Genomic DNA, 19,072 nt, shown 5'->3' on the forward strand with positions numbered 1-19,072 from the left:
TTATCGAGCAGAGTTTCCTGTTATTCACTTCTGGCGATCTTTATGGTCATTGGTTCTTTACTAAAGCTTGCAGTCCACCCCTTCAAGGAAGCAGAACATGCTCTGAGGCATTTGGGGTTCTTACTTGTTATTCTACAGATTCTGCCTGTGTTCCTGTCTTGAGCACACAGAACGAGTTGTAATAGTATAATGTATTTATAGGTTTAAAGAGTCATGAGTGATATGTTTTCAAAGTGCAGTGAAATGCTTACATAAGTATACTAGTTAACATACAACAAGGCATTGTTTTCTGGCCTGATGATAAATAAGGATAACAAAATTACCTCAAAACGTTTGTCTTCCTTACCTGAAAAATCTCAGAACATAGTTTACAACACTATATACCTTGACGAGGAATATTAAGTTTCATTCAAATGTTGATGACACTAAATTGTATTTGCCAATAAGACTGATTAATACTTCTTCAATGCACCTACTATCACACTTCACAAGGAACAGCTTGAATTTTCACTGCTATGGATAACTAGGGTTTATTTATGCATTTTATTTTTTTATAGTGCATTATCTATCTAATCATTTTCAAACATGCTTATTCCTAGTAGCAGAGACTATCATAAGTGAATTGTTCACAAATTAGGAGCCTGTACTGGATAAGGCACCAGTTCACTGAAGAGCCTTGTTTAGCCATAAGGCTAATTTAGAGGTGCTGATTGGGATGTGGAAGGGTTAGACTCCATATTTTATGCACAATTTCCAGAAATAATGGTTGCAAGGCATATTAATAAGCAAGAAAATAAACAATACACCATTGCCCATAAAATTATTTGGTTTCTGTTATTGATGTCATTAAGCAGATTTCCTATTATCCACTTTTCTATACTGTCCACTGTTCATTAATTAATATTCTCAAAAGAGACTTTTCTCTTTGATCGTCCATCCAAATGGTTGCTGTCTTGGACTGTTTCCTTGAGGACTTTCTTTGAGTTCTTAACTGACTTTCTCTCCCATGTCCGCATTTCAAATGTATTATTCTCATGCTTTTCTCTATTCTTAGTGCCCATTTTTCTAAACATTACAACACTACAGTGCACAACACTATGTTAATGACATTCTTCTGATACATTTCATACTGTATGCCTTTTCAATCATTTCCTTTTTTGATCATTTAAATTGTGGATTTAATCTAGTCTCTTCACCCATCATTGTCTGAAATTAGTGACTGTTAAAGGCATTTTCTCACCTAGTTTGTTTGGACCAGTTTTTCAAACTCTTGTGCAATTTCCCTGAAGGTTCGGTTCATTTAGTTGGATGTGAAAATATCATTCACACTTTGATGAACCAAAAAAGGGGTGGTCTTGGTGTGGTACCAAGTGAACCCTGGAGCAGTTTTCATGAGGTCTGAATTTTATCTGGCACAAGACCGATTTAATTACATGTAATACTGTGCATTAGGCTTGACCTTTTGAGCGCTGTGTTAGTCATACTAAGTGTCTTCTGTCGGTAATTTGGCAATTTCAATCATAATAATTTGAAGATTAATATGAAGCATTAAAAACAATAAAAAGGTTAAAAAAATACAAACACAGATACAAATATGAGGTAATTCACATAGAACAACTAGAATAATTACTCAGAGCAGCATCTGATTCAGTCTCAGTGACCCTACCACATGTGATCGGACAGCTGATGACAATGTTGAAGGAAAAAAAAAAGAGAAGATTTTTGTAAATCTAATTGTGATTGGGTTAATCAGAACACATACAGAGGTGGCAAGAAATGTACAGCATTGCCCTGTGAGACGGCCAATCAAACCCCCTAATGTTACACCATGAATACAACATGCGCATGGGTGGGGGCTTCCTCTCAATGTACACACTAAAATTGACATGTTAGTCAATGTTAATCAAGCATTCCAAAATAAACATTAATAACAAATATGTACAAGAGATGACACATTTGAGAAAAACTAAATTGAGGTAATGTTCATATTACTGCTATTGGAGAGTAAATATATAACATCATACAGTTAAATGAAAATTATATAATAAATCTACTGTCATAAAACTGAAGCACATCAGTGTATGCCATCATCAGAACTTGTCTTCTGTTGAAATGTGTCCTTAAGCGCATAAACTTAGTAGTGCATCATTTTCAATTTGTCTTCCAGTTAATAATTATGGAAAATGCAGAGGTGTACAAATACCTCCCATGATATTTTTTCCCGGGAAAAAATGTTTCTACCCAATGAAAAAGTCCACAACATGCCCATGAGATATTTTCTTGAAAGTTTACACTGTTTAACAAAACCAAACTAAGTGAAAATTGAAACAAAGTAACGAATAAAGAAAACAGACTAGGAGTGTGAAAACACCTTAAAAACTGCTTCAGTTGCTCATTTCTTAATTTATTGTGTCATTTCACTTATATTCTATTTTTCTTTAATACAGTAACCTCATTTATATGTGGAAATCTCATGACATTTAATCACATTGATCTTTACATTATATTTATTGACTTCAGCACTTTCTACAGGTATTGCTGTATATTTTATAGTCTATCAAGATGGCTTGGTCATATGCAAACTTTTTATTCCTTAGTGGTTCGGCTCCTATTGATCAAATAAGTTGCCAGAATGCTGGAGAATCTCTGATATCGGTGCTGATAACATAAATTTATTGTTGGATGAGAGGAATGGAGTGCATGAGTACTTTAACCAGTCGGTGTAACTTTGAAATTGCTTATTTAAACAAACTGGATGTACCAAAGATTTAGTTTCTCTTTAAACTTTGTCACCAACAGTTTATTTTTTTCTCTTCTCTTTGCTGTATCTTCTGTGAGCAATTCTTATATTTCTTATTTTTACTACATTAATGTTTCTGAAACTCTATCTTTGGAAGCAATTTATGCAAAGTATAAAAAGCTGTTCCATTCAATATTTGCGCATATAGTTTTTGCATGCTATATACAGTATTAACAGTGCCTACAAACAGTGTGTCAACGGTGTATCACACAAGACAATAATAAAACAAAGCTATGTGTCACAGTTTTATAATGTTCAAGGTGAAGCACTCTGAAGAATATAATTTAAAAAAAGAGAGATTGTGTGAAGAATCATTCCCTCTAAGTCGCCTTTCATATAGGAGGCATTCAAAGAAAATAAAGCTGTTACAAGTCTTGGTATCTCTAAAGGCAACTTTCTCCTAAATTAAACTTAAATTTTTTATATGTTCTGCAATTCTAGATTCTTTGTAATATCCACATTGAAACAATGGGGACACTTAAAGAATATGTTTTCAGATACATATATTTTTTCAACAGGGAATTTGCCTTTTTAAAAATATTTTAATGTAGAGATTTTAAAGAAATCTTTTGGATATGGTAACTGTTGTAGCACTTTTTTAGGTGTCAGTGTAACCAGGCGTTATGTCAGGCCTGGGCTCACCTACTTTACTCATAAGCTAGTCTTGTTGTGTCAGATATGACTCTCAAACAGGAATTTGGTAGTGAATAGCAGAAATATCTGGCGCTGCTCAGGGCTTCTTCCTAAAATACCCACCACACCACCCACTCTAATAAGTCTGTATGCATACCTGAATTGTAGGAGTTCAGGGAGAGAGCAAAATAGACAGAATGCAAGACATGACCATAAAAGTACACAAAAAGCTAAAACTTCTATTATCCACCCAGAAGCTCAATAGCACAAGGTGATTAATTTGTATGCTGAAATGACAGAGGTGACAGAGAAATAGACACACACATTCAGGTAGACTACCACAGCTACACGTTTGAGAAGTGCTTCTTTCAACTACTGTATCATTGTTTCATTTTAGCTATTGTATATGACATAACAGTATTGTTAAAATGTCGGGGCTATTCTAAAATGGCATATACAGTATGCATTTCCAATTATACAGTGATGTTGACTTTATTCAGTTATTCATTTAGACGTGCAGTCAGTAGATGGATTCTATGAAGCTTTGTCTGTGCTTTACTGGTGGGGTTATACAGATTTGTTAATTCTGGTGATTTGAATACTGAAATCTGCATCTCCTGTGGCTGTTAATTATCAATTCTCTTAACGGCAATCCTTTTGATGGAGTGTGAGACATCATTTATTTCAAATTCATATTTTGCAGTTCATATTTTCACAAGCATAGCTGGCAGACACAGTCAGAGTCCTGGAGACCTCGGCCAAGAAGCTGCCTCCCCACTACTCACTATTCTACAGCTGAGTCAGTGCTAGGCCAGCCAATCTGATGAAAGGACCCGTCTACCCAATGATTCTAGTGCTGCTTTATCTCAGATAACTTTCCGATAGGCAGGTAAACAACTTGGCAGTAGAACAGTGGCACCAAGTGCCACCCGAGGATAATGAGAATTGAAATAGAATAGGGGAGGTTTACTAACAGTTTATAAATATCGTACTACTTATGTTTTACTACTAATAACTAACAACAGAGATGCAGCATGTACAGCCAATCAGCAGCTCTAATCATGGTATGCTAAACTGAAGTAGTGAGTCTTCAGCCTGGATTTAAAAGTTGAGGCTGAAGGGGCATCTCTTATAGTAGCAGGCAGACCATTCCACAGCTTTGGGACCCTGTAACTAAAAGCTTGATCTCCCTCTCTTACTTTATTAATTCTTGGAATCATAAGCAGGCCTGCATCTTAAGATATTAATGTGCACTCTGATTTGTAAGTCATGATAAGTTAAGATAAGCAAACAGAGCCTTGGCCATTTACAGCCAAGGAAAAGTTATGTCTGTAACACAAGTGATATAAGTGCATTTTTTTAAAACTGTAAAAATTGTAAAATGTTTATATAGTTAACAATAATAACACTGCGATGGGCTGGCACCCTGCCCGGGATTTATTCCTGCTTTGCTCCCTGTGTTGGCTGGGATTGGCTCCAGTAGAACACCGTGACCCTGTGTTAGGATATAGCGAGTTGGAAAATAACTGACTGACTGACAATAATAACAATAACGTTATCCTTACTCATGAAAAATTTAGGCCACCCTTTTCTAAAATCATGGTGTCACTAGTGAGTGTAATACCTGAATTTGGAGATGCCAAGGAGTTTGGCTTATTGTATCTATAAAGCATCAAGATAGCATTAATAATTGAAAAAATTAAATTGCACAAGCCACTTAAGGTCAATAAAAATCAGAAACCTGTGTGATATATCATGCAAATTATGGTCTTACTTTCTATATTTAGTAAATATAAATGTGTCACTGTTGCTTTTTATCCTTCCCTGAAATACAATAAATCCACTGGCCCTTGCATTTCCTATATTCTGAATTTAATTTATAAATGCAAAAAACAGTCAAATAAGTATACAAAATGACGTTAGAATTTACAATTATAATTTACAATGAGTTGCCTTTTTCTATGTTGTGCAACAAATAATAATGTACTCGTAATGTATTCTCATAGAGGGGCAAGCATTTTATTTGTTTAACTAGCAAAATACCCGCGCTTCGCAGTGGAGAAGTAGTGTGTTAAAGAAGTAATGAAAAAGAAAAGGAAACATTTTGAAAATAACGTAACATGATTGTCAATGTAATTGTTTTGTCACTGTTATGAGTGTTGCTGTCATATTATATATATATATATATATATATATATACACACACGCACTCACACATTATATATATATATCTATATCTAAATATATATTTATATCTATATATCTATATATATCTATATCTATATCTCTCTCTATATATATATATACACATACATACATACATACACACACACACACACATTATATATCTATCTATATATATATATACTATATATATCTACAGTGATCCCTCGCTATATCACGCTTCGACTTTCGCGGCTTCACTTTATCGCGATTTTTTTCTCATACACGCTTACGTCACTACGCATGCGCTTTCTGAGAACTTTTATCTAAGCCCTACGATGGCTCCTAAATGTGCTGCTTTTTCTAAGCCTTCTGACAATAAAACTAAGCGCCGGAGGAAGATGCTTACTATCCAGGAGAAGGTGAAACTCTTGGATATGATTAAAGATGGCAATACCCTACAAAAGCCTCCTCACGCATATGAAAAGACAGTGCCAGCAACTGCCTATCAAGATGTTCTTCAGCCGCGCACCCAGACATCCACTGCCTACTCCTAGTACTTCTTCACTGATGACAACACACCTGCTGAAGATACTGCACCACCTCTGAAGACTCTCCTACTGAGGTCATGCCTTCATAGGTAAGTGGTTATGTGTGATTAAATGTACAGTACAATATTCTACTATATAAAAGTGTTCGGGATCGTCCTTCCGTCCCGTGAGTGCAAAGCGTAGTGGTATTCCACTTATTACAGACTTACTACTTGCGGCTTGAGGTACGAAGCGATGCGATGTGAGCAGAGTTCTGGTGCTGTCATCGTTCCCTTGCTTTTGTGCGCAATGCGCTGGAAAAATAGACCAAATTATGTCTCTGGAAATAATTAATGTTGATGGAGTACAAATGCCTCACTGTGTAGTAAATATCAGGGGAGATGGTGCTTGCTTATTCTCATCTACTGTATAGCTTATTTAGTGCATGAAACTCCGTCTTTAACGGTACAGATTCGGGCTGGACATTGTACGACTTTGGACAGGCACTTGAGGGGATAAAAAAACTTTTCATTTTCGGGAGATGTTATGAATGGGCAGTTTGATGTTCTCATTCCCTACACTTACATGCCTGATGTACACATGGAGCGCACAAAAATTGAGGATAAAAGTCGGTCGCCTTAAAAGGCAAGTGCGCCTAATAATATGATATTTGTAACGTCTAATATGTCTTATTTTCTCTTATTTTGTCTAATATATTGGGTAATATGAGTGTAATGGTGACTAAAGGGTGTTATTTCATGTCTAGAGGGCTCTAATAATGTTAAAAAACGTATTTAGAAGGTCGTAAACAGGTTTTCTATACTCTAACTGTGAAAATATTCGATTTATAAATAAAGAATCCTACTTCGCGAAAATTCATTTATCACGGTAGAGTCTGGAACGGATTAACCGTGATAAACGAGGGTTCACTGTATATATATATATATATATATATATATATATATATATATATATATATATATATATATATCTATATCTATATCTATATATACACACATACATACACACACACACATTAAATCTATATCTATATATATATTTTATATATCTATATATATATATATCTATACTATATATCTATATATATATATATCTCCTTTGGGGTGCAAGCAGCTGTTGCTGGGGGTGCCAGAATCCATCGAGGAAGAAAAATGAAAAACATTATTTGTACAAAATTTTAATTTATCTATCCATTCCTAAGTAATTAAATGGGCAGGCTATTTCACATCAGTGCAATATGCTGCTTGTTAAAACGGATGACTTCTGCTCTTATGTGCACTTAGTGCTGCGTGGGTATTATGAACTATCGTATCTGTTCAAGTTCTATTTAAATTTTAAATATAAGTAATTTTTATTTAGTCGACAGAAATATGTTTGGTAGGAATGAAAGTTAAATTTAGTCATCATTGCATACATTTTTCTTCACCATAGAAATTTAAAGACTAAATTCAACTTACATTCCTACCAAAGATATTTCTGTCGACTAAATAGAACGTACTTATATCCAAATAGAACTTGAAAAGATATATTTTTTTTAATCTGATCGCGCATTGTAGAGCGACTTGACGCGCACCACATCGAGCCTGTGAGCTACTGAGCTGTCGCCTGCCTGCCTCAATAAGTGACCCTCGCTTCGCTCTTACTTTTTTACTGTTCATTTAATCATGGGTAGTTGCGAAAAAATTAGAAAATGGAAGGAGGATTACACTGAGTAAGGCTTTACCAAAACAATTATTGATGGCGAATAAAGTATTCATTATTCATAAAGGTTCAATTGGTGATCTGGTGATATATATATGTAAGATAACTCCTGTAGCCACAATAAATGCCATTATTGAATAGACAAACCAGGGGGAAAAAGTTCCTTTCTACTGCAGCCACAGCCGCGACATCACATAAAAAACATCAATAATAACTCATAAACTTGCAATATTATTTAGGAAAATCGCAACATTTTACTCACCAAAAATTCGGATTATTTGTAAACAAAATCCATCCTCCTCTCTTTCCTCAAAAACAGTTTAATTACTCTGTCGTACGGATTATCCGTGCGCTTCAGTTCCATCAAAACCTCACTTTCTATCGCATTCGAAGCTAATGCTGAAAGGCGAACCCACCCTATGGTATTTCTGGCATAAGTTTGAATTCGCTTTAGGGCTGAAAATGTCCGCTCGACAGAAGCAGTATACATGGGAATGCTCACCACCAAATATACCAATGTGAACAGCTGCCCCATGCTCTCATTCAGATTTTTCTGATGAAGGAAGTCTAGGAGATCAGTGGAAGATTTTCCTAAAAAATCATCCATGGCATACATTACAGTCAGTTCTGTTTTTAGCCGAGACAGATCAAAAAGCGCTCCGTGGCTCTTGTGTTAAACTGGAGAAGGCTGCATGCGTGAAATTTTTCTTGTATTCCCGAAACTTCTGTGTCTGGCAAATAATATTGTCCAGAATCCTGCCATGGAGTTGGCCGTAGTGCGCGCAACGATCTTTTGCTCGGAGCGTTTGTGGTGCATTCAGTGGCCTCATAGAGTTCCTCATATCGGCTTCTATCTAATCAATGGGTCTGAATACGGTGACGTTGCCACACGCCTGCTAGAGGGCCCTACTGACACCAACTCAAAATCTGATTGGTTGAAGCAACAGGTTAATCAACATTTATTCTGTGTTAGAGTGCCTACACAACGGATTGTGAAAGCCTCTCTGCCTGGCAACAAATGATGGCTGAAATGTGATTGGTTAAATGCTTTAATAAGAAACTCAGCCTCCCACGGCTATCGAGCTGCAGTCTATTACAGTACAGTATATGGACGAAAATACGTTCCAGTTATGACCATTACGCGTAGAATTTCTAAATGAAACCTGCCCAACTTTTGTAAGTAAGCTGTAAGAAATGAGCCTGCCAAATTTCAGCCTTTTATTAGTATAGATTCTACTGAGAATTTAGTGCACCATTTAACTTGTATCTCTTAAGAATTATTTTTTAAATCAAATACCTAGAATAAAGAAACAAATATCAATGTCAAGATTAATATGGTTCTAGAATCAAGTTCAAGGTGTCCTTATATGATGAATGTTACATTTAACATGATGTTTTAAGGTGCAAAATATTAATCTGCAGAATGTGCACAGTAATTACTGCACCTGGGGATGAGCAATGAAGTAATTTGCACATGTTTTCCAATTTTTATTTGTCTGTCAGTGTTGAATAAAATTAAAGGTAAGGTAACCTGTCTAAAACATGTAACAAATTATGTAAAAAATAGTAATATACATCATTACTGAGAGCTAAATTCAAAATTTCTAAAAATTGTAGTTTATGTTATGTTATAGTAATCTAAATTGCTACATAGTCATTCAAAATAATAGGTAATAAATAAGTTTCTTATAAAAGGATATAGCAGTTGTCATACCTTTGTTTTTTGTTTTTTTTTGAAAATATGTGTTGTTGTTTGATTATATGCCATTTTAATAGCAATGAGGAATTTTACACCTAAGAAGAACAGTTTTAGGTTGAATTAAACTGATTTGAAATTCTCAGAAGTGGATTGCTTTGTATCACACCAGAGATGGTAATGTTTTTGAACAATAATAGAAAGAGAAGTACACTCTTCTGCCCTTTGGAGAAATGTATGCCTTTTCAGCAGTGGTGCATTAGTAAGGATGCGTTGTGCAGTCCCAGCTTACCTGTCTGCTACACTGTTTTTTAATCATCCATGATCTGCAAGTGTTCATTTACAGATCTGATTACACATCATTGCTTTTTGCCTTTATTTCAAGCAGTAAACTAAAATTGAGTTCTTCATGGATTTTTAATGCAAAATAGGACCAGTATAATTGTAAGAGATCAGCAACTGTACTTTGCATCTTCTGATCAAAATAGAAAACTGTAATGCAGGATATCTCTTCTGATTTTCTTTTTTATAGTTGCAAACATTAACCTGCAATTACCTTTGTATTGCTTGTTTTTCCTTTGATATTGGTAAAAAAGAACTTAAGAGGTTGGAAGCCGTATACAATGTGTTGTTTTCTCACCTCATCTCACATATTAATATCATGTGTGAAGCAAGGGATGCCAGCAGAAGCTAATGGTTAAATTTACTTTGGTGAATCTTTAAAAAATGCATTGTTGTGTGGAATGGGAAAAGATAGAAGGGGCAAGGTAAAAGTGAAGCAGCTGCTATTTATCTCCATTTGAGCAGCAAGACAAGAAGCAGGTAAAATGAGCAATTGCAGTTGTAGAATAAGGAGAGTGGGGTTTTCCTGTGAACATTGCTCTGCAATAGGCTATGGACTGTCTGTAGGACAGAACAAGCTGCCATTTTCCTTTATATATAAGTTTGTAGCTTAATAGGGTCATTATTGTAATGTGTACAGAAAATATGATGTTCCCCTTACCATGAGGACTGGCTGTCAACAGCTCTGGTGATGGGTTGTCTGCCTCTCTAGAGATGAATTTCCAGGAGCCCAGAAGAATGTCCATTCCCTAAGTTGGGCCAATGGGCATTAATATTATCTTGAGCACTCCATGTAGTTTCTTTCTTTTTTAATGTTTTCATAAAATAAATTGTATATTCTGTAAGAAAGTGTCCCTTCCTGTGAATTTTAATTGCGGCGGCAAAGGTTAATGGCTTAACCATCACCATCTCATCATCCATCGATCATTGTACAAATTTGACAAGAGCAAGCCAGTTAACCTAACAAAACTTGCCTATTAGCTCAATTCCTCCAAAATGATATTGAGTCACATTTTGATAGTCCCTAAAGCGCTACTTGGTAATTTATTCCATGCATCTGTTGTTTTCTTTTTGGAAAAAAAAAACTTCCTAAGGTTTGTGTATAATCTGGCATGAAAGTGTTTCCATCATTTTCCACATTATCCTGTTGAAGAGCTTACTTTAAAGTAATAACTATTTTAAAAACGTCATTCATGTAATTCTTTATCTTTGTTTGATTAAACTGAAAAGGTTAATCTTCAGTCTTTCTTCATAACCCATTCATCGCAGTGCATGAATCAGCCTAGTCGCTCTTCTCTGAATTTTTTCCCTAAAACTGTTGTTATTTGTTACATGGAGACCAAAATATAGCTACATTCTCATATTTCAGGTCAGTTCAAGTAAGTAATCAACATAAAATTGTCAGCTTTGGAAGAAAATCAGAATACCGAAGATAAACAAAACATGAGAGACTGTTTTGTAGTTTGATTCTTCTATTCAGACTGATGAGTTCTTAAATTATTTCAATAGCCTCACTGATGGAAGGGTCTCATGATATATTTCCTGATGAACAAGTTGTGGTTTCACATATTAAAAGCTTGTTGTACTTTTTTTTACTCTGACTTGAAATTTCCAAATTTGAAATCATATTTCTTACTATAAGGGAAATTTTAATTAGTTATCAAAACTCTCATTATTATTCTTGGATACTTCAAGCTGGCCATTGTGAGCAACATCTATGCAAAGATTTGCTAGCATGTCTTTTGTATCAGAAGTGGATCTTTTGTTCTTGACAATTCTTCAGAGACCTTACAGCTCAATTCCTTTTTTATGGTAAGATTATTTGTCTGTATGAGATGATGTATGAGATGATGACAATGAATGTTATACAGTGCTGGAATAAGGAGAAGGGTAATGCATCACAAGACTTCCTTGAAACTGTGATATGTGATACATTCAGACAGTCTTTGTCAAGTCTGAATGAGTACATAACAGCTATCATAAAGTTTATCAAGAATTTTACAATGGTTATGTTGTTTGAAAATAATTTTCTCACATGCCAGCCAAACACCACATGCATAAACTGTAGTGCATACTAAAGGATGGGAAATCAAACCAATTATTTTAAATGGACCTCAGCAAGAAAAGCAGGCCTTTGACAAGCAAACACAACACATCAAAATAAACCATATTCATCATTTTGCATTTCTAATATATACTTTATGTACAGCATATAGATAATTAAAAAAAAAACAAAGCTAACACGGAAGCAATTAGCACCAAAAACGTATTTCTTACAGATAAACCAAATATATTTAGTGCCTGCTTTAACCACAAAAGCACTGAATCACCCAGACATATTCCTCCAGTCACATCTTAAAAAAAGTGAACATAAAGGCAATGAAGAAAAGAGTGTCATTAGATGCGTCCCAAAAATCTTCATGGAGAAGCAGACTTTTGTCTTTTTGTATATATCTTTTATATAAAATAGTCCAGCATTTAACAATATAGTTGCCTCCATATGTTACCTTGAGAACAATGAGGTTTGAGATACCATTAGTCTTTTAACTCAAATTGATGATCTCTGGTAAGAAGACCTTAGTCTTAGAAAATTGACGTCAGTACTTGTATATCCTGCACATTGGTACTCAACATTGAAACTACTTTGGGCTGTGTATGTACTCATTTTTATGGCCCTTTTACCCTCAAGTCTAAGGTCAGACACAGCTCAAATTTCATCCTCTTGTTATTCTACCTTCACTAGAGAGAAAGCAGGTTTCTGTTTTAGTTTTAGAGGAACGGGAAGAAGAAACATAATCGAGAGTCAAGTCTAATTGAAAAAGCAAAAATACAACTTTCTTCAAAAAACTAATAATAACCCAGAATCTTTATCGTAATGACTACTGATAATTTTCAAAACAATCTGATTTTCACTACAAAGCACCGACCAAATGAACAGATTCTTTAATTTTTAATCCAATTACAGATAACTCAAAGATCCTCGGTGCAGTCATTTAGGTGCTCGAGTCAATGATATTTCGAGTCATGCTGCCATAATTGTTACTATAGTGACTAGCACAACACATGTCAGTTCCATAATGAAAACAAACAAAGACAGTAATGATGTGAAAAAATATGTATGTCTTGAAAAATATTTACAGAACAGAAAGTAACGTGAAAGAACTTAATTATAACTAGGTTATAACTGAAAAACATATAAAAAATCTGGACAATAACATATGAGTGAATTAGAAATTGTAGAAGGAGAGTACTGCTCAGGTTATATAATCCGAAATCAAACAAATCACAAGAACAAGATAATATTTACTCTTGAGTTCTTAAGGAGGCTAGTGAATACATATATAAACCCTTGAAACATATTTTTTGGACGTCACTGCACACTATGGAGATTCCAAAGGATTGTGGGGAAAATGGCAAATATTATCCCATTATATAAAAAGGGTGACCGGGCTGATCCAAGAAACTATAGGCCAGTAAGCTTAATATTCACCACAGGAAAAATAATGGAAGGAATTATTAAGGATACGATTGAGCAGCACATGGCAAATAAAGGAGTTTTTCTGAGCAGTCTGCATGGATTCAGAAGACGGAGGTTGTGTTTACTAACATGGTGGAATTCTATGAGGAAGCAACAAGAGAATATGCTCAAAGTGGAGCATATGATACTGTTTATCTGGATTTTCAGAAAGCATTTGATAAGGTGCCATATGAGAGGTTAGGCATCAAACTAAAAGTGGAAGTTCAGGGTGATGTTTGTAGATCGGTTCAGAATTAGCTCAGGCACAGGAAGCAGCAGGTTATGGCGTGTGGAACCTTATCAGAATTGGTTAATGTTAAGAGTAGTGTTCCATCACGGGTCAGTGCTAGGGCCACTGCTATTTTTAATATATAGAAATGATTAGGATAGGAATATAAGTAACAACCTGGTTAAGTTTGCAGATACTAAGATGGGTGGATTAGCAGAGAATTTGGAATCTGTTATATTGTTATAGAAGGACTTGGACAGCATACAGACTTAGTCAGATTTGTGGTAGATGAAATGTCAGTAAATGTAAAGCATTACACATAGGAAGTAAAAATGTTAGGTTTGAATACACAATGGGAGAGTACACCTTATGAAAAGGATTTAGGAGTCATAGTGGACTGTACGCTATCAACTTCCAGACAGTGTTCAGAAGCCATTAAAAAGGCAAACAGAATGTTAGGTTATATAGCACAATGTGTGAAGTTCAAGTCCAAGGAGGTTATGCTCAAGCTTTATAAGGCACTGGTTTGGCCTCATCTGTAGTAATGTGTGAAGTTTTGGTCTCCAAGCTACAAAAGCGACATAGCAGCACTAGAAAATGTCCAGAGAAGAGCAACTAGGCTGATTCCAGGGTTAAAGGGGATGAATTATGAAGAAAGATTAAAAGAACTGAGTCTTTTCAGTTTAAGCAAAAGAAGATTAAGAGGTGACATGATTGAAGTGTTTAAAATTATGAAGGAAATTAATGCAGTGCATTGAGAATGTTATTTTAAAATGAGTTCATCAAGAACACTGGGACACAGTTGGAAACTTGTTAAGGGTAAATTTTGCAGAAACATTATGAAGTTTTTCTTTACCCAGAGAACCATCGACACTTGGAATAAGCTACCAAGTACTGTGGTAGGCAGTAAGACCTTAGGGACTTTCAAAACTAGACTTGATTTTTTTAGAATAATTAAGTGGATAGGCTGAATGGCCTCTTCTTGCCTAGATTGTTCTAATGTTCTAATATGTTTGCTGACAACACTACCATTCTAGGCCCTGTCATAATAATGGTAGGTTGGTCTTCAAGGAAGATATTAAATTAGATTATACTTTATTTGTCCCCAAGATAAGTGCCACAACAATGACCTCAGTAGAACTACATTGCCGAACACACTACCTGCCTTCCAGTTAATTTTAGTTGCAGCCTTCATTTATGTAATCTTAGTGAGTAATGGATAGTTGTGGTGACATGTGTGACCATGTTTCATATAGTGTGATATCCCTAGCAACTCAGTCATAATATTATGCAGCTGGTCATAACAAAATCAAACAGATTTCCTTTTGTCACAAGCTGTTGGGGTGGTCTATTGTGTATGCAAGAGTTGACAACCAAATATAAAATGCTTGCAATGGCCGTAAACAGAAAAATCTCTGGTCAGGTTAGGGAGTATGCACTGGTACAGTGCGTTGCTGCATCCACCACACAATGAAACAGCTTGGGATCCTGTTTGGCAACCCCCAAGGCAGACATGTGGTCCAGTCCCACCTTCCGGAAATGATCCTCTATCTGCTGCAGCCAGATGTTAATTGGGCATTCCCTTTGACTAGTCAAGCCACTCAGGTCCTGAACAATGAGGATCCTGCGAGCTTGATCACCCTTGGGGAATCAACCCATGGGGTAACTGACGTTCCCTCACAATGCAGGTAATGTGCCTCATTCAGGACTCCACAAGCAAGTGCTCATTCAACACAAAGTCAAACCAACGGTACCCAAGGATTCGCCGAAGAGACACAGTACTAAAGAAGTCCAGTCTTCATCTTAGATCACTGGATAACGTTCATGTCTCACAACCATATAGCAAGACAGGAAGCCCTAGGGCTCCAAAGACTTGGACCTTTGTCCTTTTGCATAGATATCGGGAGTACCACATACCCCTTTCCAGCAACCTCATGACCCCCTTTGCTCTCCCAATCCATCTACTGACTTCATAGGAAGAGTCACCAGAGATATGTATGTTACTGCCAAGGTAAGTAAACCTCTCGACAAGGTCAACATTCTCTCTGCAGACCGACACACTGATGATGGCTTTGCCCAAGATGTCATTAAAGGCCTGGATCTTGTTTTTTTTATTCAGGACACTCACAAGCCTAGACACAGACTCCTTGCTTTGTTTCTCGAGAGCCCTGATCACACCCTCCATTAAATCCGTGAAAATCACAGTATTGTCAGCAAAGTCAAGATCAGTGAAACCTTCTTCACCAACAGATGCCCCACAGCCGCTGGACCCCATACCTTGCCCAACGCCAAGTCCATGCAAGCACTGAACAGAGTAGGAACAAGAACACACCCCTGACAAACCCCACAATCAACTGGCAAAAAACACAGAGGTCCTGCCCCAACTCTGCACAGCACTCACAGTACCAGTGTACAGGCCAGCCATGATATCCAGCAACCTTGAGGGGATCTCTGCTGATATTCGCGTTTGCGCTCCATGAGAACCCGCAGTGCCAGGATACTGGTCGATGGTAGACTTCTTAGGCGTAAAACCAGACAGCTCTGGTCACAGGTAGGTGAGCAAGTGATCACAGATCCTATTGAGGATGACCCTAGCAGGGATCTTACCCGGCACCAAGAGCAGTGTTATCCCCCTGTAGTTTCTGTAATCCAGGTGATCTCCCTTCCCTTTCCAGATAGGAACAACAAGTCCCGTTTTCCAGTCAGTTGGGACAATGCCAGTCTCCCAAATGGAAGCAAATACAGGACAAGGACAGCCTTACCACCACCCTGGAGAAGTTCACCCCAGATATCACAGATCCCTGCAGCCTTTCCTCCTCTTAGCTGGTTCACCACCTGTGCAATCTCAGTGAGATTGGGCGGTTCACAGCTAATTGAAGGATCAGCCTCAAGAACCATTGACCCAGAGATATCCAACGTCCTAGCCAGAGGATCTCCTTTGAACAGCTGCTCAAAGTAGCCAGTCCAATGAGTCACAACTGCAGTGTCATCCTTAAGGACCTTTCCATCAGCCACCTTGACTGCGACTCTCCGAGGACCAGATTCAGATTTGCATAATGCTTTGATTCCTCTGTAAGCAGAACATAGGTCACTAGACCACAGAAGGTGTGTCACTTTATCACAGATTCTTCTAACAAACACCTCCTTATCTGCCATCAGAGCCTTTGAAGCCGTCCTTCTCAGTTCCTGGTAAAGAAAAGAGTTGCCATCAAGCTGTGCGCTATGACTCCTCTCAATGATATCCAGGGTGCCCTACAAGATGAAAGACCTCCTTCTGGGAACACCTGTAACACCAACAGAACCCTCAGCAACCTTCGGTGTCTTGTCGCGGAAGGTCTCCCACATCACATTAGGATCGGCAGTCACACCCAAATCCGCAAGTTCCTCACACAAACTGCATACAAACTCCTTAGAAACAGCCTGATCTTGGAGTCTGGCCTAGTCCAGCTTCATTTTCCTAGTAGGTGGTAGCCTACTGGACCTAAGCTGGATCTTCAGAGTAGCAACAACAAGTCTGTAATTAGAATTCAAAAATTGTTCAATTATGTTGACACTGCAGTTTTGCAAGAGCCTACAGCGTATGTGATCAATCTCCTTTAGCACACCACCAGTATTGGAGTACCAAGTCCAATGATGCGGCTTAGGGCTCTGGAACCAGGATCAAGCGATTCGCAGCCCATGACCTTTTTTCATAGTCAAGGAACATGGAGCCACTTTCACCATGGTCACCAGACCCATAGGGACCAAGAGAATTCTCATAGCCAGCCCTGTCAGTGCCAGTGGTTGCATTGAAGTCACCCATGACAAGAGGAATGTCACCTCACGGGCACCCATCAACCACCGTGCAAAGTTGCAAATAAAATGTCATCATTCACCATGGCAAAAGCATACACAACAACAGGGTCTCATAATATGGTTGTTGAAAGCAGTGACATCGGACAGCATTGAAAGAAGCTGATCTGCTACAGTAACAGCTACTTCCCTAGTATGACAGCCATCAAAGCGACCAGACCAATAAAAGGTGTATCCACCTACAGAGATCTGGCCAATCCCAGGTTTGCACATTGAAATGCATAGTTTATGCAGCTCCTCCAACAGCAGGACACCTGCCACCAACTACCATGATTTCCCTGCAAGCTGAAGGACCGCTTGAAGGGCCGGATGCAGTTTAACGTCATACCCAGGACAAAAGAAAAACTCAATCAAACCAAAATCACACAAAATAAAGAAGAACAAAGGCAGCCTCCAGAAACAAACAGCAGTGGAGTGTGCAAAAAGAGGAGAAGCTTGTGGAAATTTAGAGCTAGCACAAATGTATAGTTGGTGATTCATCTTTAATCCAGCATATACCATATTGATTGGCAGCCAAATTGTGACAACCTCTCAATACTTTAGTGGTACAATATGACATTTAATTACATATTATGTAATCTGACATCCTCAAGGCAACAAGCTAATGCAAGTGCAGTTGTTAAGTATGACATACTCTTTGAATCAAAGTTCTGTAGTGTGACTCTGGCATAAGGTATTGGCCATTGATTTCAAAAAACAAAGAGGGACCCACACAGTCCACCACCATAGAGACAGTCAGCAGTTTCAAGTTTTTGGGACCCCCTTCACAAATACCATAACTTGGTTCAATTACTGCAGTAATCAAAAAAGGTTCACCAGAACTTCTACATCCTTATGAGTCTCAGAAAATTTGACATGTTTTCATGAGTTTATTTACTAGTTAAATCGCAGTTTGGTATGGCAGTATGACAAATTCCAGATATACAGTAAATACTTAAAAGCAGATGAAAAAGACAGCATATATAATTACTAGAAAGAACTTGCATTAGCTGAGAATATTTATAAAAGTATATTGGTTCAGGAAGGAGAGGCAGTATAATTAAGAACTGCAGTCACCAAGGTCTTAAGCTTGTTTTCCCTCCTCTCTTCTGGCAAGTAGTATAAACGAATAAAAGCAACCACCCCAGCTCCCAGTACTATGGTGTAAATTGTGTTCCAGTTATGCATGCATTTACAATTTTAATTGTAAATGTGTGACTATAGGTGTAATGCTTTTAATAATTCATTACTATTTAATTTGATTTCATTGTTTATCTTGTATATGAGGAGGCCTGCATATAACAATATATTTAACAAAACTGTTCCATACTCAGCCCATTGCATTGTTAATAAGAGCAAGACATTAGAAAAAAATATTGATTTTAGACAGGTGAATGATTTGGAGTGTTGATGAGTGCAGCTAGCAATACTTCTCAAAAGAGGCTGATTAAAGCAACTGGCCAATAGAATAATTTTTTTGTATTGTGCATTTTTTATCTTTACTTATAGGTTAGTACATTAAACAATAAAGAGCAATAATTATGACAAAAGTTTTTTTTTTCTGTATAAGAAACTAAGAATGTATGCATTGTTTTATATACAAAGAGTA

Source organism: Polypterus senegalus, chromosome 9 (genome assembly GCF_016835505.1).
Source record: "Polypterus senegalus isolate Bchr_013 chromosome 9, ASM1683550v1, whole genome shotgun sequence".
Classification (NCBI taxonomy): domain Eukaryota; kingdom Metazoa; phylum Chordata; class Cladistia; order Polypteriformes; family Polypteridae; genus Polypterus; species Polypterus senegalus.